The 24366-nt window shown below is 35.2% G+C and overlaps 1 pseudogene; it reads left to right on the top strand.

Annotated features, from left to right (window-relative positions):
- The window catches only part of LOC135618005 (uncharacterized), a 43526-nt pseudogene extending 20733 nt beyond the window's left edge, over nucleotides 1-22793 (top strand).
- The last annotated feature ends 1573 nt before the right edge of the window (nucleotides 22794-24366 follow it).

Here is a 24366-nt window from a genome sequence, read left to right as displayed (position 1 = left end):
TGTCATCGTAACAATTTTTTAAATTTTTAAGTTTTGGAGTGGCATAAGTCAGCCTCATGATGCTTCAAGCTTCAAGTTCCATTCATCGATCTCAGTATCATTTTGACTCATTAAGTTCACTACCACTCAAGTCATTGATGTTCCGTCAAGCAAATCCAAGCCACACTATTTCAAGGCCACAGAGTCGTAGGTGGATTGATTTCTTATCTGGTGTGTGTAGTGGCAAAATGATAATCCCTTTTTCTTTGAGAATTTTTACTAAAGTTTTTTGTTTGGTCCTTGTACTTTTAGGCATCTGGAGATCTTCCTGTTCACGGTTCAAATCTTTTTGCTCGCAAGTGCTAGATTCTTGTAATACATGTGATATTAAAAAGGTCTGTATTATTTTGAACTTGATGATTGTAAAATGTTTTTAAAATTGTCCATTCTATTTTATTGTATATATTTTTGTTGATTATCATGGATTCTCATATAGTTTGATGAACATTTGAACCTGCTTTCAAAGTGATATCATCACAATTATTATAATTTGTGATGAAACCCAGCTTTATGTTGCACCAATAATTGCTTAGAGATAAGAAAAGATCTAGGAGTTAGATGCATGATAAAAGAGCCCAATGTTGTAATATTTTCTTCTTAAATAATAGAGTGGCTCTTATCAACTTGTTTGGCTTGTGCTGAAAATTTACTAATTTGATGTTACTATATGATGGCATATAGTCGGTACTTTAACTAAGTTTTGAACAAAGAATGCTTTGACATAAAATGATATGGATTTGTGAAAATTTAGGAGGTTCAGCACAAAAAGACATGCAAGATTTTTTTGAATTATTCAAATTTTAAAGTAAACTAAGACTCCAAATTGTCAGAAACCAAGGGAACTGCATTCCCTTGCATAGCCTACAGGTCCCATCTAACATTTTGTTGGTGCATTAAAATTTTTATTTTTTTCCCTCTCACTTCTTTACAATTTATGGGTAGATAACCATTTTGTCAAAAAGTTATTGAAGTTGATCGATATTTGTAGACAAAGGTTCAATGTATTGTTTCATATCTTAGATCTATTTTCTTATATTTATTTTAGTTGCATTTGAATCCTTGTCAAGTAGTTGACTCTCCTACCTAAAAATAGCTAATCTGATATGGGTCTTTACGTGAGTTTGACTCTTTTACAATTTTTGATATTTTTAAAATTATTTGATGTTTTAATAGAATATTTGGTTCATATGTTGAACCTTATTGTAAAATAGTGAACATTTTATTGAGAATTCCTTTGTGGGTATGTGCAGCTGCTTGTTATGAAGATTCAGTTGTACTACATAGACTATATAGGCCATCAAAACAGTTATATGAATGCATCAGCATCTGCAGCTGCATGAACTGGAAGCACTTTGTTAAGCCTTCTAATGGAATGTTTTTCTTGTTACTCGAATTTGTACATTTGCCCAGATTTGTCTTTGTTCTCTTGCTTACTGATTGTCATAGTTTAATTTTCTCCAGCTGTATTTTGTGTTATATTTTATTGGATACTCTTAGTTTAGTTGGATCAGTGATTTAAAAAGGCGCTCGGGCGCTCGCCTAGGCGCTCAGGCGAGGCGAGGCGAGGCCTAAGCGCCTCGCTTCATTTCCAGGTGGCTCGCTTCAAAGAGGCACCGCATAGGCGCTCGCCCGACGCCTGGCGTCGAGAGCTTCGGGTGAGCACCTGGGTTAAACCAGGCAACTGAACCAATGGTTTAGGTCTGGTTCGGTCATCGATATCAGTGCGACTTCCCCAACCCTAACCCTGCTCACCGTTCACGCTGCTCGCTGCCACTGTCGCTGCTCGTCGCTCCTGCTCTCTCAGTCGCTGTAGCTGCTCGCTGCTGTCGTTGCCTCTGTCGCCGCTCCCGCTCCCGCTTTTCTAAGCACCCTCGGTCTTCCCTTACACTCTTCTCTTCTCTTTCGCTTCTCCTCTTTCGAAATTGAAAGTATACTGTTAACAATATATAGTATGCTGTTATACTATATACTGTTAACAGTATAACACTATTATTTTGATTTTAATACTATTAATTTTAATATTATTAATTTTTAGCGCCTCACTTCGCTCGGGCAAGCGCCTGGGCGAGCGCCTCGGGCGTTTTTGGACAGTGGCGCCTTTTAGCGCCTAACGTTTTTTAAATCACTGAGTTGGATACTTGGATATCATGATATGTCATTTTCATTTACTAGATGATGATTTTCGTAAGTATATAACTGATGCCATTTCTTCAGGATAAAGACATCAACATTGATAGATTAGATTCAGTGTTACCTGTGCAAACTCTTCGAAACTTTCCCATTGAGAAACTTTATGGAGAAGTTGTCATGGTTCGGCTTGATTCTGCTCTTCTGCTGAATTTAAGGGTTTCTGATGATCTCTCTTTAAATAGATCAATTTTAACTATCAAGTATCTATACAATGCTGGGGCTAAAGTAATTTTAGTAAGCAACTGGCCTCAGGCCAATGCTTCAAGGCTTCTTTCAAAAGAAGCCTTTGCAGGTTAGTAGCATTTCAGACCTAATGTATACACTGTTGCTTTTATCATGTTATCTTAAGAAAAGATATTAAGTAACCATACTAGTTCTCTGCAGCATTCTAATATTAGCTTTCAATTTATCATGTATTAGTTTATTGACATACAGGAAGAAAGACAGTTTCTTAATATATATGCACTAGACTATCTTGCTTCAGTAGTTTAGAGATTTGGTCTCTTTAATTGAAGTTCTGCTTGAATGATGATGGTTTTCCGCTGTGGTCTTTTAATTAAGTGTTCTGCTTGAAATGTCATCGTTGAACAGATCACTTGTCAGCGCTTCTCAAGGTTAAAGTTGTGCCTGCAAATGATGCTTCTGCCATCTTGCAATTCAAGATGAAAAACGTGGAAAATGCAGATGTCCTTCTTCTTGACAACTTAGACAAATAATAAAGAAGAAGTTGCAAATTCCTACGAGTTCTCCAAGACATTGTCATCTGGTGTCTCCATCTTTGTTAATGATGCCTTCTCACTATCACATAGGGTTCTTGCTTCAACTGTTGGTGTTGCCCGCTTTTGCCATGCATCTGTTGCTGGTTTTCATTTTGAGGAGGTATTGTTGCAACTAATGAAGATCAGTGAGACCAAAAAACAACCTTGTGTTGCAATAGTATCCTCTTCTATCCTATTTCTGTTTGATGCTACTTTCATTTAAACTCTTCAGGGATAATCTTAAACATGTTTCTGATGTTTTTTCCTAATAAGAAATTATTACAACATGAGCTTGGTTGTTATTCAAGTTGGTGCAACAGTGTACTGCATGTAATGGATTTATTTTGCAAGATGCTAATTTGATTTTAAAGAAGGAAGTATGAAAAACTTGGACTATTTTATTTCTTTTTTCAAATTGGTGGTGTTGGAGATCAATCTGCGCCTCATTTATTCAATTATCTGATGGATATGGTTCCTGCTTTTGATTTGCATCAAGATGTATGTCTTTATTTGTGCTAAACATATTAGGAATAACTTTGAAGTGCTAAATGTGGTGAACTGTAGTTTTTTCCTGCTAGCTCTTTCTCATAATCTTAGCAGATTTTTTATGGACTGCAAGTTGTACATGACATATGGTAGGCATTTGATTATTGTAGTGATCCTGTCCACATAACAACTGTTGTATTGCTAGCAAGGTCAAAAGCATTTGTAACTCAAATTGTTAGCTTCCTATGTATTTGTTTCACTTTGTTATCTTCATATTTTAGTTGGTAGTATGCTCCCATGCAGCTTAGGTTGTGGCCCAAGCCTTTGTCTAGATAGCGCATTAGTTGGTGATGGCATGAACTTGTGCCTATTGGAAATGCTAAGTAGTTTTATAGGGGTACAATTAAAGAAAAGAATAAGAATAGCAGAAAGATGAAAGTGAAAAAAGACGGATCCATAATTTTATAAAATTTTTGCTTTGTCCTAGTTATGAATAAAAGACACTTGCATGATGCTGACACAAAACCTTAAAATCACTTGAGAACTGAAATGTTGATCTAAATTTTCCAAAATAGTCAAAACATATATACAGTTGTCTTTACTTTAAGGAGTTTTGCATCAAGTAATGAGCTCGACTTGAACTCTTTCTAGGATGGATATATTCTTTTGCTTCTTCGCTGGTTTCATGATCTTTGTAGTTTTTTCCTGAACATCTAGCTATGTTAATGGGGCAGTGTTAGTAGTAGTTTATATCAAGGTTTGCCATACCGATGTGTACCGCCCGGTACGGGCGGTACGTACCGGTCCGAGAGGCGACCGGTACGCGGACCGCCCTCTACCGGGCGGTACACCAAAAAAAGCCTGTATCGGGCGGTAACGGTCGAAATTTTAACCGTTATCGCCCGGTACCATTCGGTAACGGTCGATTTCGACCGTTACCGCCCGATACCACTCGGTAACGGTCGAAATCGACCGTTACCACACTGTAGCAGTGCTCGAGGAACTACCGATACCCAACGGTCACACTCGTCTGCCCAACATGCAAAGGCAAAGGGGAAGGCAGTAGCATCAGTTGCATCGTTGGAAAGAATCGAGTCGGGCGACGAGACACCTTCACAATCACATTCTCTTTCTCGTTCGGTCCAGAGACATGACAGCAACACGGACAGCAGTGCCTCAACAGATGATGGCGGTGATATCGGGCAGTCGTTGGTCTCGTCTGCACAACTTGAGGGTGGTGAATGGACTGAGGAGCAATATTTTACACATACCACTCAAGATTCAGATCATGGAACTCGACAAGGTACTGGTCAAGTTTATGCACGGAAGGGGAAGGAGAAGGGGAAGGGGAAGGCAGTGGATGAATATGAACAAATGCGACAGAGCATACATGATATAGACACAGAAAGAGACTCATCGTATTCACAGCCATCGTATTATGAAGAATCATATGGGCAACAACAGTATGGTGATAGTTGGTCATCCTTCTCTGAGCAACAGCATGATACAGAACAACACCAATATATGCCTCAAGAGTTGCCTCGGACAAATATGATTTATGACGATCAATCTACGATCAGTACCACATTGATGCATCAATGGCATACGGTGTATCAATACACTATGTCATGGGATCAATTTCATGATTGGGTCCAACAAACGTATCATATTGATATGTATCGGATCGAAGACCCCGATCCACCACCTGTGGAGGCCCGTCGTTCGTTTTGGTGGTAGAATTAACAATCAGATATATCTAGATATATGATTATTTAATTCATTTGAATTTTAGAGTTTATATTGTAACAAAATAGTCTAACAATTCAACTGATTTTTCTATAGATATTTCAATCTATAACGAGCTGAAATACGAACCTCGAACAAGACTACCTCAAATCCCGAAAAAGATATGTGATGCTATTTTTACCTAATTTACATTCATTTTGATAAACTTATACTATTACTATATTTATTTATAACTTGAAAACTCTATCCTAGCTTTTTTTTTAATTTTCAGATATTTTCGGAGGGATAAATCGGTAAAATCAGGTGTATCGAGCGGTACACCTCGGTATACCGCTCGGTACGCCGTACCGTACCGTACCGAGCCAGCGTCGAAACGCCGGTACGGTACGGTTCGGCGAACCTTGGTTTATATAACAATGAATGAAATTTTGTATCATACCGGAGTTTCGAACTTTGCTCGGTATGGTACAGTACAGTATATTGGGCGGTACACCAAGGCATATCAAGCGGTAAACCTAATTTAGGCATAAAATCCTCTAAAAATACTTGAAAATAAAAAAAAAGTTATGATAGGATTTTTAAGTTAGAAATAAATATAGTAATAGTATAAATTTAGCAAAATCAATATAAATTAGGTAAGAATAGTATCATAAATCTTTTTCGGACTTTGAGGAATAACCTTGTGCAAGGTTCATATTTTTGTCCGTTACGTATTGTCCTTTTGTAAATATTAAAATATCTACAGAAAAATTATTTGAATTATTAGATTATTTTATTATAATATAAACTTTAAAATTCAAATGAATTAAATAATCACATATATAGATATATCTAATTGCTGATTCTACCACCAAAATGAATGGTAGGCCTCCATTGATGGTGGATCGAGTCCTCGATCCTATACATCTGCATATTAATATGATATGTTTGTTGAACATAATAATGAAATTTATCCCACGACTTAGTGTATTGAGCATAATAATTTATACAATCAGAACTCCAACCATTTCTACAAGTTCATATTATTATAGACTAAACATTCCAATAATTCCCAAACGAGAGAGGTCTTTTTAAAACTTCTACACGATATATCAATTCAAATTTGTCAGCAACATTTCATTACATACAAAATACATTTATATAACAATAACATCACAACCAACAAAGACTTGCCCATAATCTAAATAGATTTCCACTGTCTCAGCTCAATTATAACATTTCAGTGAGTGACAAGCTAACATGAAAAAGGGTTATATAGCAACGGAGTGAGCTACATATCCAGAATAAGAAATGGTAGTTTCAAACAAACTTTGTATCAAAATACAAGTCAGAGATACAAGAATTCATGGATATTAACTCATTAGATACAGAATCACAAATGTCATTTTATTCAAAACATATTTGATTCATAACAAATGGAGTAAAGAATAATTGGAGCATATCAATAACGTAAGAAGTGTTTCAAAGTATATCAACAACCTATGAAACATTACGAAGCATATCAATGACATATGGAATGTTTCGGAGCATATAAAAGCATATGAAACATTTTGGAGCATATCAATGGCGTATAAAATGTTTCGGAGGATATCAAAGGCATACGAAACATTTCGGAGCATATCAATGACGTATGAAATGTTTCGGAGCATATCAATGGCGTTTAAAATGTTTCGAAGTATATCAAAGGCATATGAAACATTTTGCAACATATCAATGACGTTACATTCATTTTATTTTCATCCAAAGCGCACATATAAACACATAAGCAATGCTTTGGATATCTTATCAAAAACACAGAGGGTGCAATCGGATCTTGAACAGAATATAGTCTATCCATTTCTGGATGACCACCTGACAGAAGTCTCCCACATTTGGGAGCTCAATCCACTCACGTGTGGGTGAAGTCAGAAGGGGCTGACAATGCATCATGGGATCTAAGCAGGTACCCTTTACCATTTCTAGCAAAGGTCTAGACAATCCCATAGCCACCAAAGTACAAAAGGATATGTGAACAATAAAACTTGCATATATCAGAAAGCACATGTGAAACAACGAAATATGTATGTGCTTGTACGAAACAATATGATTTAAACATAAACGTTACATGACAGATTTATGTATACAAATTATTTTGGGATAAGAGCATATAGGATTTCGAAATAATAATGTGCTTCTCAATAGAAGTAAGGATTTCAGCTAAAATATACACCGTATGCCATTGGTGCATCAATGTGGTGATGATTGTAGGTTAATCATGATAAATCACATTTGTTCGAGGCGGCTCCTAAGGCATATATTGGTAAATGTTAGAGCTTCTACTTTCGCTACTGATCTGCTGCTTTGTATCATATTGTTGCTCGGAGAAGTATGACCAACTATCACTGTACTAGTGATTTAAAAAGCGCTAGGCGTCAAAAGGCGCCAAGGTCCAAAAACGCCCGACATGCTAGGCACTCGCCCGAGCGAAGCGAGGCGCTAAAATATAAAAATATATAATATAATTAATAAATATAATTATTTAAATAAAAAAATACTATTAAATTAAGAAAATCAGGTATAAAATCACATTAAATAAATAAATCATAATAGTATATTTTTTTAATTTTAAATAAAAAATATACTATTAAATAAATAAAAATTAAAAGTATTAAAATCAAAATAATATATTATTAATCTAATAAATAAAAAATAAGATTATTAGTATACAGGTAGCAATATACTGTTAACAGTATAGTGAGAAGAGTGTGAGAAGATCGAGGTTGTTGAGGCAACGGCAGTGGTAGCAGGCGACAGCCGTAGTTGGAGCGGGAGCGGCGAGCGTCGGTGACAGCGGGATTGGCGAGTGATAGCGGGAGTGGGAGCTGCGAGCAGCAGCGGGAGCGAGGAGCGACAACGAGAGCGGTGAGCGATGACAGCAGCGACGAGCAGTCGGCGAGTAGCGACAGTAGAGAGAAGCAACAACGAAGAAATTGCGATCACGAGTGTTAGGGTTGGGGAAGTCGGGGAAATCGTGAGAGGGGGCCTAATATCAATGATTTAGTTGGTTCGATTAAACCAACTAAAGCATCGAAAACCAACTAGACCTAAAAATTTAGTTTGGTCGCCTGGTTTAGCCCAAGGGCACACTTGAAGCGCCTGGTCTCGGGCGAGCGCCCAGGCAGCTCCTCTTTGAAGCGAGGCGCTTGGACATGAAGCGAGGCGCTCGGGCCTCACCTCGCTCGAGCGCCTATTGAAATCATTATGTCGTACTGTTGTTGACCGTATGATTCTCCATAATACGATGTCTATGAGAGTGAAATGGAGTGAAATATGGGGGAGTATGGGTTTAAAAACCTATGAGAAAATATTCCAACGGTCATTTTGATCGTTGGAGCACTATTATGGACTGTTACCGATCTCTTCATTCTATGCAAACCTTTTGAGTTGGAGCAACATGTTGCCAAACTGGTGCTAACTAGATACGTTCTGCTTTTATTGCATTTGAATCATAGTCTGATTCCATGTTTTAGATAATTGATTTAAAATAAAAGTTTCATTGCCAAGATTTTCTTGTTTTTTTTATTCTAAATTTTTGGCATTCTGCATGCTGTTTCCTTCTGATGGGAGCTAAATATGTTGCAGATTGGAGGGAGTAATTTCCTGAAAAAAGCTAATACATTGCATGTTTTAGCTTCTACATGTGATGGAGTGATTTTCATTGGAAAGCTAGCATTTCAGATAATGAATGGTTTCGGACTTTCGGTACCTACCCACTTAGTGGAACATGATGCTGTTAAAGAAGCACTAGAACTGATCAAACTTACACAACAAAGAAAGATTCCAATTTATTTTCAGAAAGATTTTGTGTGTGTCAAAGTTGGCAAGCCTGAGCTGGTGGAGATATACGCTTATAATGAAATCTTGGCAGGTTAGTATGATGAATTGTACTTGTAAAATCATGTGAAAATTAATTTTTAAGCTTGGATTGGCCCTTTTGAACCTTTGTCCTTTTAATCTTTCCCTTTACTTTCCATTTGTAGTTCACACTTTCATTTTGGCTTATCTGAGTCCTGGAAAGCATGCTAATGCTTGCCTATTTATTTATTTTATGTATTATTATTTCTTAAATTTTTTTCTTTTTTTTTCATAAGCCACAACCTCTTCTTTGTTTGTTTCTTTCTTTCATTTTAGTTTTTTCTAGTGAAACTTCTTAAATCTTTTTTATGAATTTGTTAAATTTTATAACATGGACTTGGTACAAGCTTTGATTAGAATCCTAATTAATCGTGTCACAAATTATATGTGTTCTATCACTTTTCTCTCATCACTTGAACATATCAAGATCCATTTTGGACTTGCCCTTTTGTACTCAACTTGGTCCTGGTCCCCTTATTGTTGAAAGGAGAGGGTCCAAGTCCAATTTCCTACTTGTTGCCTATACCACGTCTGTGGGTCTAGGATAACTGGTGGCTGAACCTAACCTGGCTATCATTACTGGTTATAGCTCCACTTACATCTTTCCAAATGATCCCTTGATGATCTAATGCATTAAAAGATTGTGAAACATATGTAACTGGATCTTCATAGTGTAGGCATTTCTAACCTAAACAGTGAGACATTTTACTGATTATCTTTAATATTCAGGTTGGGTGCCTGTGGATCTAGGGCCAGTTTCAATGAAAGAAACCTCTTCTATGCTCTCAACATGCAAGGTCTGTGGCATCATAATTTACTTTCTGTGCCATGTTTGAAATCTAATTGAGGTTAAATGTTTGTGTTTTATAAGGTACTCTTTGTCTTTCATTAACATCTAAGCCATAACCGGTTCAAAACCAAGTGACAAATGCATCTCAGAATGTCCATTAAGCCATTATGATAATTATATTTTTCTTCTGTTTCTTCTATAGATAAAAATGGTCAAGTACATGCAGCTATGGAAGATCAACTAATAGAAAAAAATTGTTTATTGGATGGTATTGCTTGTTGTCCCCCGTTTTTTATCATAAAAGTCATCACTAAGTTCTTTATATAATAGAAGATCATGAATATCTACTTAAAAATATCATTTTAATATTCCCTAGTTTCAATCACTGATTACAGCACTAATGTATCCAATCAGTGGTCCATGCCAGCATAATGATCAGATTTAACATCTTAGTTGCAAAACACTGAAGTAAAAAAGAACTATCATAGTCGATATGCTTGATTTCTCCTTGGACAGCTGCATCAACTCTGAGATAGGTTGTGCTACAATTTTATTGAGAATGAAATTTAATTTGGCATGTTTTCATTCTTATTAAGTCTGTTAGTGATCATCATGTTGCAAGTGTAGTTACTTTAGCAGACTGAGTTTTGGTGGAGTATATAAATGTATCAAGACATAGTTCAGTTTAAGCTAAAATACTAGATCAAGTTAGCATTTTTCCTCTTAGCAGTTTTGTATGATCATTTTTAGTCTCGAGGTCCAAATAACTTATCAGACCAATATGTACTGATTAGTATTAACTCATCTGAATTGGTTCTGGCACGTGGACCGAGTGATTTTGCTCGATCTGGTTTGAAACTAGTTGTTTTAATTTTTTATTTTTTAAAATTTTAACAGCTTATAACAGTTGTTCAAAGCTGTTGGCTGTTTTAGATTGCAAAAAAATAAAAACAAAAGGTGTCAGGGACTGCTCTCTTGCATTTGAATCCTTGCATTTGAATCGATCAATTTTGGCTTCATTACCTGCTACAATGATGTTTGGTTGGGTAAATACTTTCTCAATTTGGTATTGCTTATCTTTCTTTATCTTTCACAAACTTGAACTTTTAATTCAATTTATTAGAAATCAATCAAACAATTTTAACTCTAGTATTTTTTTTGTTGTTGTGGTTCTATTTTCTGTAGTCTTCTTTTAAATTTCTGATTATTGTGATTTTTACTTTTTGATTGAAAATGTTGAGTTTGGTGCTTAAGCAAACCAAATGGAGATGAACTAACTTTCATGGCGTATACACTGCACATTATGTTTTTATTTGAAAATATGGGATGTTCATTCAATATTGTATCTATCATAGAGAGCATCACAAGATTAGTGACAACTTGTCGTATTAACACAAGGCAGTTGACTTAGATGTGTTTTGCAAAAGTTATCTGGTTAATGCATGTCCTTGACATGTAAGTATTATTTTTTTTCGTGGTTTAGTGATTTGATTTTTTAGATAATTAAGAAGATTTGACCAGCCAACCCAGTATTTGTTCTCTGTCATTTCCATGTCCTAGCATTCTTTTCAGAACTAGCTATCTTATACAATATTGTTAATGCCTTGATATTTGAACTGTACCTTGTTCATTGAATTATGGTGTAATTTTTGTCATTTTATGTGATTTGAACTTGCTTTTAGAGTAACAATGAACCAACTATAGATTATTTAATGCAAGTCCATCTTTTGCTTATGTTATCTTTGTTTGGGAATTACTTAACAAACTTAGAGGGTTTCCTGGTTGATTTGTGATCTTTAGCTGATATTGATGAATGAGGACTTTAAAAATGATAAGTAACCAATTAGGTAATCAAAATAATGCTGAGCTGATAGAATGCTATGCAAAAAATATGGCTTGCACAAAGAAGAAGATTTTCAGGTTTATAGTGGGTGAGTGGTGACTTAGAAAGTAGCCAAAGATACTATGACTATTGTCACTTTAGGGTGATGCAATTGCAACCAAACCTGACCTTTTTAGATGGGTAAACATAACAAAGCTTTATATATAATGACTTAAGTAGATCATGAGAAACTTGATCAGCAAAGTTGCTCAAATACTTACAGAATTGACATTTTAGCATACTGAAAATGTCTAGCTACTTAGTTATACGGATGAAATTTATAGTATTGCTAATTGGAAAAGACATCTACATTGCGAAAGATGGATATTTTTGTGATGCTTGATGGCGCTATTATTCAAAATTTCAAGCAAGGTTTCTTTTTTATCCTATGAACCCTAATTGTTAAACTTGAGTGGATATTTTTCTTTGTTTAGTTTTTTCCTTATAGTAGTAGTGCTTCTTAACCTAGCTTTTATATCTTATTGCTTAAAATTTATTTTTTATGCCTTATAATTTGACTCTTTTGTGTTTTGTGAATTATTTTGTACATATCTGCTTCCGTAATAAATATTCACATCTTACAGAAAGTCATATTGATTGGTTCAGTAAGTTTTGGTTCTTTAGAGGAAGATAGCGTAAGAACATCTCAATTGGCATCCGTACTTGAAAGAATAAGCAAAAATGGTAGTGAGGTGATTCTTATTGGGAATGCAGCCTGCAAAGCGTTTGCAGGAAAATCAAGTTATTCTAATCAGTATTCAGTGTTTAGAAATGCATCAGTTGCTTGGGAGTTTCTCAGAGGAACAAAGTTGCCAGGTGTGGCAATATTAGATAAAGTATGCACACCTCTACTCTTTATATTTTAATTTCCCTTTTGGTTTTTTATATGACTTGCCAATTATATGAAGTCAAACATAATCAATTATCTGTAACCTTGAGGCTGGAATTTGTAACTTTTACTATAATTTGTGTGTTTACATACTGTTGTATCCAAATGTGTGAATGCTTAGATTTATTTTAGTTTTTTTCCAGCATATATATTTTAGAAACTCATGCTATATGTATATATCCAGTTAGTAATTTTCCATTTATGGCTGTTTAGATTTATTCTGGTGCCTTGTTTATTCTAGCTTATGCAATTAAAATGTCCTTGATAATTGTTCCATGTCCTTTTTTTTCTTCACAGAAAAATAACTAATTATGAAGTTTGAATATTCATATTGTAAGAAAATGGTTTCCAAAATGTTGTGATATAGATCTAGATTTAACCGAACACACTCTGCTAGTTGGTCACTGAAGGGTCACTATTCTTGCTAATGTATTGGGCTGGCTGGGATCTCTGCCTCTATAAGGCTCACAAACTGCAGAAAGGATTGTATATAGAGGATGAGCTGAGGCCATATTTGGTGTCCAATGAATACTACAGCCATCTTCATATGGTGGGTCATGAGGGCTTATTGTTGGTGTTGTTGGGTGAGTATTCTGTACAACAATGATCACAAATGGCATATCTAATGCATGGTGGCTATAGGTTATGTCACATACCTTTTGACAAGAAACAAGAATTTTGGAAATATAAGCACACATGCCACTTCCATAAAATGTTACAGGGGCATTAAAACTTTATATATATCTTTTTGGTCAATCAATCACTTCTAATCATCTAACTGGCCATGGTAATATTGTGATATCATTGAGATGGAATATCCAATCCTCAGTCAGATTCTTCTTTTTCATGGATTTCTAATTGTTTAGGTCAATCCAAAAGCAAAAGTTTATAAATCTTGTTGAGTTAGCTTGTGATTTAACTTTCATATCTAACATTATAGCCACACGATACAACACGTGTACTAGCCATTTTATCTTTAACCTGGCATCAATTATTTTCCATAAGTAATCCACTATGCTTGTTGATTGGCAGAATAGTTTTTCTAGAGAACTTGGTTTAGATAATAGTTACGAGGCATGGAAGAGGATTTCTTGTTTTAGTATGAAGCATGAACAGATTCTCTGTTTGCTGCATGATAAAATTTGTCATGTAATCATAAACGTTAGATGGTGTAGCTGATCATATTGTGATCCTTGCTCTCTTGTTTTCTCAAATGGTTTAATACATGATAAACTAGAGAAAGAAAGCAATTGTAGCTGAAGGAGAGGGAAGGATGTTGTGTGGAACTTTATAATCTGAGAATTAGCATGGAAAAACTTGGTGGAAATGATGATTTGACAATTAGCTCGGGGTCTTTGGTAAGGATTTCTATTTTCTATTTGTTTCTAGGAATTACATTTTCGCCATCATCTATTTTTTGTCCTTGTTTCTAGGATATCATATTGTGACATATCAGTTTTTTTTTTTTTTAACAGTACAACTTGGTTTTGCAAAGTGTGTCCAGTAAACAAACTTTTGGTCTTTGATGGTCTTGATTAACAATGTATTTCTGTTAATTGTCAAAAACACGATAAGTGTCATGGTAATATGCATCATCTATGAAAATGTAACATGGGCATAATGTCTAATAAAAATAATAATATTTGTTTACTTAAATGAGTGAGGCAAAAAATTGGTTTTGAATAGTAACATAGAATTTATTGTACTTGTCTAAAAGAATAGTAATATTTGTTTACTTACTCTCCTGATGGTTCTTTAGAGAGTTGTGATTTGTTTTTGACTTCATCATTCTTGAACACATTATTTTAGGCCTTCTTTTTCTCTGTGGTTCATTTTTCTAATTTTGTTTGCATTCTTACTAGATATTTTATATCAACAAATGCAACCTCTACATTCCGTTCTATAGTTTCTAGTTATCCTGGAGATTTGGTACTTGTCGCAATACAGGTACAAGTTTCATAAGCTAAATCTTTCCTGCAATTATTTTGTTGCATCTTCTACTGTCTGGAACTGATCTATAGTATGAGATGCCCGTTAAGTGCATTTCTTAGCTCGAGTCAGGAGTGAACTTGATTGATGGACCGAGAAAGTGCAATTCTAAAATGAACATTGAACCAAGTGGATAAAAGTAATAAAAGCATGAAAGTAAGAATTTAATGTTCATGTTACGGAAAAGAAAATCAGTTGCATGACACACCCCATGTTGTTCACCGGCTGTCATGATACGTACTGTCATTATCACAAGGTACACTGTCAAACCAATATGGGTGTGCTGGCAAAAATGTAAAACAAAAAGAATAGGGGGAGAGACAGAACACAGAAGGAAAGAAAAATGAGTCATTTGCAACCCGGCATCAATAATTATTTTCTTAGCCGACCATATGTGTTTATTTTCTCCTACAATAACCTGACATGGTTTCTGGTCGAATCCTGAGAAACCTTAAAAAAGTTAGTCAACTGACCTTGCAGGTTCAGTCTGTTGTAATTGTGACACCTTGATTCCACATTTCTTGCTCCATGTTGGATGCCACACATGGAACAGCAAATGTGAGGTGTCATATCCTTGATCGAGATAATTGTTCAGGATAACACTACAGTTGGCAGTCATCATCGTTCTCTACTCAATTTTACTTGGTACAACTAGAAGTGCTAGCAGTCAGTCATAGTTCTCAACTCAATTTTACTTGGTGGTAACTAACATGCAGGACATGCTTAATGATTTATTTTCTCTGTCACTACAACTCAAATTGGCATACTATGTCAAGAAAGCACTTCATTGGACTGATCTTGATCATTGCTTGTTATAAGGCATGTGATTGTTATGACATTTTCCGTGTAACTCTGACTGACGTTGACATATTCTACATTATTCATAGTTCAAATCGTGGTTCATCTTATCAGTTCGTACTAGTGTACCGATACCAACAAACTAGTTTGTACCACCCATAACAGATGATATGCTGCAGTACGATGAACATTGGTTTACTTTGATAATGCATGTTAATGAGGTAGATTCGTTTATTAGATTATTGGCAAAGATGAAAATGTTACATAGTATACTACAGTATTTAATTTTTATGATGTTCCACTACCTCAAACGTTGTTAGTAAAATTTTTAGAATTGGGGAACCAACATTGTAGGCCTATATGCAAGACTTAATAACTAATAAATTAGAAAATGAGTTTACTGATCGCCAAATACTGCTGCCATGGTATGGATATTGTAGCAGCGGTAAGTTATTGCAAGGAGCCTCAATGAATGGCATATTTATTGGATTAATGTTTGATGCTTTGTACTCATTGCCAATCTATCAAAGAATAGGCTTCTGTCCTTGAAATTTTTGTGATGTAAATCAATGTACTTAACTATGCTTATGTGTTTTCTCAAGATCTGATTTATATCTTATGTAATATATGGAATCGAGTTAAGTTGGTTTCTGACACCAATTTGTGCTTATTTTGCTTTTTAGTTTGATTTGCAGTGATATAATTCTTCAATAATCATCACAAAATCCATTTGTCCTTGGACATGGTACTTTGCTGCATGCATTAAACTCATTGACCATAATTGATAGTGATCTTTATCAATTAAAAAATCATAATTGATAGTGATCTTTATCAAATAAAAGGGCATGCATATTATATTAAACTTTACAGGGGTAAAAACGATATTTACAGCCGTTTAGCGGGAGAGATAGGTAAAAACACATGGAAGGTTTCATATTCTGGTTCGCCACGTGGGCCGATTCCGACCGTCCGCCACGAGAAACGACTCGGCCGACGAAAGCCTAAATGATACGTGGCTCGCTATCAGCAGGTGCGGAGAACAGGCGCCACCCCTTCATATGCCCGATCTGTTCTCCCCGACGCTGCCACACTCTCTCTCCTCGACCTCGATCTCGATCTCGGTTTCTACGCTCTGTGCAATGGTGGTGTTCGCGGTGACGCGAAGGGAGACCGTCCCTTTCGAGGGCCAGAAGCCCGGGACCTCCGGCCTCAGGAAGAAGGTGCGTGAATTGATCCTTCTCTTCTGCTTCCTCCGATCTAGGTTCTCTTGGTTTAGATCTTGGCGGATCTTGTTTTCTTGATGCGAGTAAGCGGATTGGTTTCGGATTCAGCGCCACGCCAATGGAGTTCGTGTCGATCTGCCTGTACTTGTGTTTTCTTTTGTTCTTGCTTGTTTTACTTCTTCATGTTGCTAAAAATGACTATCTTTTTGCTTGATCGGCTTTTTCGTGATTCAAAATGGGTTGATTTCGATTGTATCTGTCTGGTACTCGGTCTTGTAATTCAAGATGCCTAATTGGGATCGGAGGATTACGTTGGTGTGGTTTTGTTGTAGTTAATGTAACGATGTACAAAAAAATGGCAAAGGATTTGGCTTAAGCAATCAAATGATGTTAGGAGTTTTAGTTTCTTTTTTATGTAATTATAAACAAAAATGTGATTTTTATTTTTCATGATGTGCCTTTCCTCCAACTTAAACACATCTTTTTTCCTTTATTTGGCAGTATCATGGGATATGATTATTAGAAACTGTTTCCTCTCATCTTGTTATTTGTTTGTTAGATATATTGATTGATGTCTCTTTCTTTATTTGGTGCACTCAAATGGAATTTCGTTTTTTTTGTGGCATAAATTCTTTCCATGCAGCATATTAATTAAATAATGTATTAGTTCCTAAAGTTTTTGTTTGGCTAATTATCCTTTTCAAATCTATTTATTTGCAATAATATACATAAAAATAGTGTATATCATCACCTTGAATAACAATCATCCTAAAAATTAATTCTCTTATATATATATATATGAAAAAAAGTTTAAAATAAGATAAAATTAATATCTTCATATTTAGTCCTCTAAATAGAAAATTAGAATATATATATATATATATATGTGCGCAAAATTCCATAAAATTACATAAATTTCATTAATATTTTTGTATCAATTGCTAGCCACTACTACAACAACATATCACTATAACTCCAATTACGAGGGTAATGATTTCAAACATATTTTAAGTATTTTATGTGGCTGATATTTTCAATTTTAAACGAACAATCAATAATAATTAGCCTAATTTCTTTTTTTGGGGGTGAGGGATGAATGAAGGATAATAATCCTAAAAGAATTGTACCTTGGAGGAATTAGCCTCGGATGTTGAGATAGTGGAAGTCGCCGCTGGTGGTACAATTTTTGTGAATCATCATGATTGAGTATAAAGATATGGCGTATTGTGTGATGACGATGTTGTTAGGCATCAATTGAATGTCCAATTTTCTACATCTTGAATAGGGCTTCAGAATACAGTCATGTACTTGAACAATAACTTTATAGAAGGTTGCATCAAAGAAATATCACAATCCCGAATCAGATATTTAAGCATATGGAGACTTAACAATACATTTTCCAAGTGTGGAGAGTGGAGACAACAATAAATTTAATCATATGGAGACTTAAGAATATTTATTGGTTTCTATCCCTCTGGTTTATCATCTTTTTGCTCTATTACTATTTACACGTTATTGTTTCTGAAGCAAGGAAAAGCCTTATATGCTTTCTCAATATATCTTTAATTGCCCAGTCAGACAGTTCCTAGCAAGAAAGTCCTGAAGCACAGGATATTTGGAGATTGTTTCATCATTGCTAGTTAAACCTAATAATTAGTACTAGGGAAAAAAAATCCAAATAAGCATTACTAGAAATAAAAGCTTTCTTCAACGATTTTGAGTACGTTAAGTTATGTTTAATAATGAATGTCATTCTGATAGCTGGTTAATAAATGCATTATGAACTTTTCTACTAAATTGATTTAAGGGATTTTTTTTTTGGCTATCTTACATTAGAGTTTTTTTTATAAAATTGGTGTTATATTAAAGAGATTTCTCTTTGGCATCAATCTACAACTTTATCGGATGAGCATGAGAAGCTTTGTCTGTTTGCTACAAGTCATTACTTTATCATACCATGATATGAAAAGTTTGTAACCATGATTTGCTGACCTCTAGAATCACTGGATGATAATCATAATCATGCATATCTCTTTTGTTTTTTATTTTATGGAACCTTTATTTTTAAGGCTATAACTGTGTACATTACCCTTCCCTACACCTCATATTGCTGGGAGCTTCAGGCACTAGATGCAATTCTTATTTCATGGAACTTCTTTTTGTGTTGAATTTTGTCAATAGGAAAACCCATTTTCATAGAGTATTCAGTAACATCTAAGAATTTCCATCACTTTGGCTACGGAAGACATCAGTCATACATGTCTCTTACGAATTATTTATTAGTAATAGTTTAGTTTTTTTAGAACTCCAGTAGATATGGAATTTCGGGCAACACCTGCATTGATTTTAAGGTGGCCAAAATTCTTTAACCCAATTATATATTAATGACTATCTTGATAAGTTGCCTTAGGGATTTCATGTTCAAAGATGGACTTGGAATAGCGGAGGCTTTTTTGTTTTTGTCTACTTTTTCATAAAAGAACTAATGTGAAACATAGAAGAATTTTTATCACAAACTGCACCTTGAGCACGCTCAAGTTTTTTTTTCTCTTAATTATTTTAAGCTTCACTATGATATGTCTGACCCTCGATCATGTTCACCATACCTTTTTCTCTTAATTATTTGAAGTTTCACTACGATTTGTCTGACCCTTGATCATGTTCATCGCTCCCAAAAATCTTCGGAAACTGCCACTTCAACTGTCATCAATGATCAAACCTAATAAATATATGTGATTATACAAAAAATGCATATGTCAATTTACCATGAGTAGATAGTTGATTCATCATGGCTGGTACATGATTGTAAGTGCATTATCAAGGTGATAATAAATAAAATATTTGACAGTCACATTTAATAGTTTAACAGTAAATATTTTACCTTTTTGCAGTGGTAAGCAGGATACTCGACATATCATTTTAAGCTCCGACACCTATATGTGACTTGAGCAATGTGCTCCTATACTGTAGCTTCATGGATTGGCATTTTCTAGATGCATGAAGTGTCCCAGAGTTTGAGTGCTTAAAATTTTAGAGGTATGCTTTTCTTATAAACTTTTTTCATTTTATGTAAAGAGATAAAAGTAATTTTCAACCTATACTCCTGACCACATGGGCAAAAAATGGCTAGGACAGATAGCTAGAAACCATTTTTTTGCTAGTGCTCCGTGAACTTTTTCCTTTTAAAACAACATATTTTGATTGTTTGCAAGCTCTACAACTACACTAAACTAGGAAAATTATGAACTAAATATACCTCAAGAGTAGCATCAGAATGCTAATTTTTCTTCTTATAGTAGAAATTCATCCTTATGTTACATTTCTCTTTCTTTTTCTCTGTGCTTGTGTCCTTCCTCTTCTTTCTTTCTTCTTTTTTTGTTGCTTTCCTTCACTTGTATCTTTGAAATCTCAACCCATATAGCATGTTGTTCTGTCTTGTGCAGTAGCAGCTAGCTTTTGCTATCTGTGGTGTTACCAAATCCCAGTTCTCCAGTTTCTTACCTGTAGATAAGTCCTCATAAGCCATATTGGCTATTGGTATATCAGTGGAATGTTTCTGGTTTATGTAAAACATAACAATAATCCACCTGAGAATGAGGATAGGGGTGAGGTTAGTTGAGGTGAGGAGTAGCAAAAGGAGCACTCCCCGTCTCTTTCCTTGCTATCTGTGGTTTTACCAAGTCCCAACTCTTCACCTCATTAAGAATAAAATTATTGATCCATTGTAGCTATGCTGCTTTAGCTATCGGTACATCAGCAGACAATTTCTGTTATATGGAAAACACAACAATGATCCTCCGGTGGATCAGAATAGTGGTGTGTGACTATAGGAAGTTTCTCTTGTGAAAAATCATATATTAATATATGTAAGATATATTTAAAAATGTTGTATGCCATTGTGGATACTGTAATTGTACACCCACCTTTATACTCTTCTTTCTGGAGCCTGTTTTATTTTTCCTTTTGTTTACTACATCTTTCACAAATAAACATTTGTATTTGTGGATGAAATGGACTGAGTACTGTTACATTGTTGGCTTTTACCGTAGATTTAGGTGAGTAAAATAAGTATTTACTAAATATGTCTGATTGAGGCTTTTGCATGCTGTCTTTTGATATGCTAGCTGTTGGACGCAGTGTAATACTGTGCCACCATGTTGTACATGTGGAAAGTTTCTTTGCTATATCATGAGACATGCACAATATCAAGTGTTCATTATTCCTGTAGATCCGTTGTTGCCTTTTATTATAGTTCATTTTTGTTTGTTTGCTTGCTTGCATCACTTCTTGATTGAAAAGTTGGAATGTGCTTTATGCATTTCTTAAAACTAGCCGTCTTATATGTTGGTATATTAATGTTTAATGTTGTCATCTTGTTTCTCAATTTAACTGCTCGTATGTTGTACTGTCGTTACATCTTTTTACCAATACTTTTTGGTTTTCATTATGCACCTTCCTCATTGTTCCTACGATGTAATATAACATGTGATAAGTTCTTAATGTATGTCAGGTTGCTGTTCCTGGAGCTCTATTTGAGGATAAGCCTCAGTCGGCAAATGATACTTGGAGGAAACTTCACTCTGACCCTTTGCTCCTTATCCGTCAGCGTGAGCAGGAAGCACTTGCTCGAATAAAGAATAATCCCATAAAGATGGCAATGATTAAGAAATCTGTAAGTGGTTTTGTCTGTTTTCCTTTTATGGATGCTAGAATGTCCATAAACATGTTTCTTCTCTAAATAATCTGCATAGTTACAATTATCAGATCTCAAAATTTTGTTGGACTCTTTTATTAAATTACACCTTCCTGTGCTTGGTTTTGTGCTAATGCGTTTGCCAAAATCACCACAGTTTGCTCAAATGATGGCAAGTTGTGGCCAAAAACCCTTTCATCCTTTTAGTTCCATGCCATTATTTGATAGATTAACTTTTTTCATGAATCACTGTTCTTTGTTTCCGTATCAGGCTGTCAGCAAACTGAACCCACCAAGTCAGAGAATCAATATTTTATAAGTTTGTTACTATTAAAAATTATTTTTTCTTTCCTGTGTCTCTCAAATGATTATGTGGCTTAAGAATACAAACGAAGAATTGTTGTTCGAATTATAAGCATACCACATCTGCAATTGAATCACTAATCTTTTCAATTGTACAGGTAGAAGATGAGAAAAAGAAGAAGCAAGATAAGAAAGAAAAGAAAAGGCATAAGGATCATCACCACAGTAGGTCAAAGGATGATAAACGCTCATTGAGACGTTATTCTGATTCAGGTACTGATCTGTTCCCCTCTCTTGAATTCGATCAAGCTTTTGTTTCCCGTGTGGATTTTATTCGACAAAGGTTTCATCATTGCCCCTTTACCACGGTTCTAAATCGTTTCTTCGTTCATGATTTGAACCCTAGAATGATGGATGCCTTCCATCTTTTTTTTTTCGATTTTTTCCGATCTTTAAGAGCTTTTCTTTGGATTCGTTGTGTTCTAATTCCCGATACGTCGATATTGGTTCGTGATCATCGGTCCTCTTCTTTTATTTCTTCTCTTCTCCGTCTTCTATGCAACTAGGGTTCTTTCTGTTTTACGATTCGATGTTCCGGGATAATATGGAGGGCTTTAACTCTTCTTGCTGTTGATCATAGTAACTCGATTATGAGTGCTTAAGTTTCTTGGTTGTTGTGTGGTTGAGTGGTTTATCTTTGCCCTTCTTCCAGAAACTAGTCAAAGACTCTTCTCCCTACTTTGGCGGCTTGTGATGCACATGTGACTCGGTCAATCGAGAATCGAGAATCGATTGGAGTGACTCGGTCGAGGACTGGGATATGCATGTGATGCACATGTGGAGTGGAATTGTAAAGCAAGAAATGACTAGGAGCAATTCATATCTTATCAATGTTACTATGTGATGCAAATAGTTGTGGATTTTTTGCCCACAAATCATCTCTAGTGTCGACCAAAAGAAAAATAACTCATATCTTTACGTCACGTAGAGATGCATGCATGCATGCATTTGAAATTTGGCTTTCAGATGCATGCATTCGATTCTAACACTCATGTGACTTTCAGATGCATGCATTCAATTCTAACACTCAAAAGAAGAGTCTATGATTAATCATATCAATTGTAAACCAAAAAAAAGGAAATACTCTGATTATTGCGAAGAATTTGTATTTATTCGAAATTATTTTAAGAGGAGATGTTAGTGTATTGTTGGAATAAGCTAACACTAATCTTCATTAACGAATCAAAAGGGAAGCTTTCCGTAAGTACGTGCATGCATGCATAAGGTTGATTGACACCATGCAATATACTAATCGTTCGACTTGAGAGAAAAAAGGGGAGGGATTAAATAATGTGGTTTATGTCTCCTCTCAGATGGTCTTATCTACGCCAATGATCAAAGTAATAATGCATCTCAATATCACGTTCGATTTCTCCATTATTGACTGCACCAACACTCACATTATGAATCTTATCTATACCTCCCTCTTACAACTCATGCTGCTTCATTGTATATACACAACTTAATTTGTCTCAGACCCAATTTTCCAGTCAAGCTTCTCTATTTCTCTAGAGAAAGTACTTATCTCAGAATCAATAGGTTGGGGCGGACAAATCACAAGATGAAAAGGAGTTGTCAGAAAAGATATGCTCGACTGCACATATTATTTTGTCATGAAACCATGGAAAGGGACAGGAGAAACGTGCATGTAACAACATCTGAGAGGAGCACAAAATAATCACATCAAAGTGGAGGGAACGGGCGCCACCCAGCTGGTTTTGGAGGCAATCATTGAAGAACTGAGTAGAACGAGGAGTAGGAACTCGATGTTCCCATCAAATGTATGGAAGTGGAACGTCGGTGGTGTAGTTGTTGACTAGAACGAGAAAGAGGAGAAGCTTAAAAGAGATAGTTAAGAGCATTTCTTTTACTTGTGCATTTAGCTAGATCCAAACAGAAGAGCGGATCAGCTTATGTCTGCTGGGCCTGTCGATCTCGATCCGTAACCATCAAATGAAATGATCCGACCCATTTAATTTGACCGGCGGAATTATGGGTCGAGTATACAGACCCGCTAGCAAGTCGGGTCGGATCTAAACACAACTTTAAATGTTTTAGGGGGGCTGAGGTAGTGAATAGGGTTTCTGTGAAATATTTAGCTTGTTTGGGGATCTAAACACAACTTTTATAAACTTAATAAGACATAAAGAAAATCTGTATAAGCTAAAAAAAACTCTTTATAAACTTAAACAAACTCCAAGGGCATGGTAGAGTATAATTGATTATTATTTTCATCAAAATGGATTTGAAATGAGCAATAATGGACCTACTCTTTATCTAAAGAAGGAAAGTGAATATAATATTATAATGATTTATCTCTATGTTGATGATATTATATATATGGGTTCATCTAACTCTTTTGTAGTAGAATTTAAAATATGTACGATGAATAAGTTTGAACTATGTAATCTAAATTTAGAAAGATAAGAAAGTAAAGGAGAGATACCACCACACACTAGTTGTTTTAATGAAGGTATGGTACGATCAAAGAAGAATTCGAATTGAGCGCGACATAGTTCATTTACATAGATAAATTTAAATAGATTCTGAATCAGGATTCCAAAGGAAATAAGAATGAGAAATGAGAGGTAAATTGAAATCCAATGAAATAAACAAATACATGAAT

The sequence above is a fragment of the Musa acuminata genome, chromosome BXJ2-7 (assembly GCF_036884655.1).
Source record: "Musa acuminata AAA Group cultivar baxijiao chromosome BXJ2-7, Cavendish_Baxijiao_AAA, whole genome shotgun sequence".
Lineage (NCBI taxonomy): Eukaryota > Viridiplantae > Streptophyta > Magnoliopsida > Zingiberales > Musaceae > Musa > Musa acuminata.
This window is presented reverse-complemented; position numbering and strand designations above follow the sequence as displayed.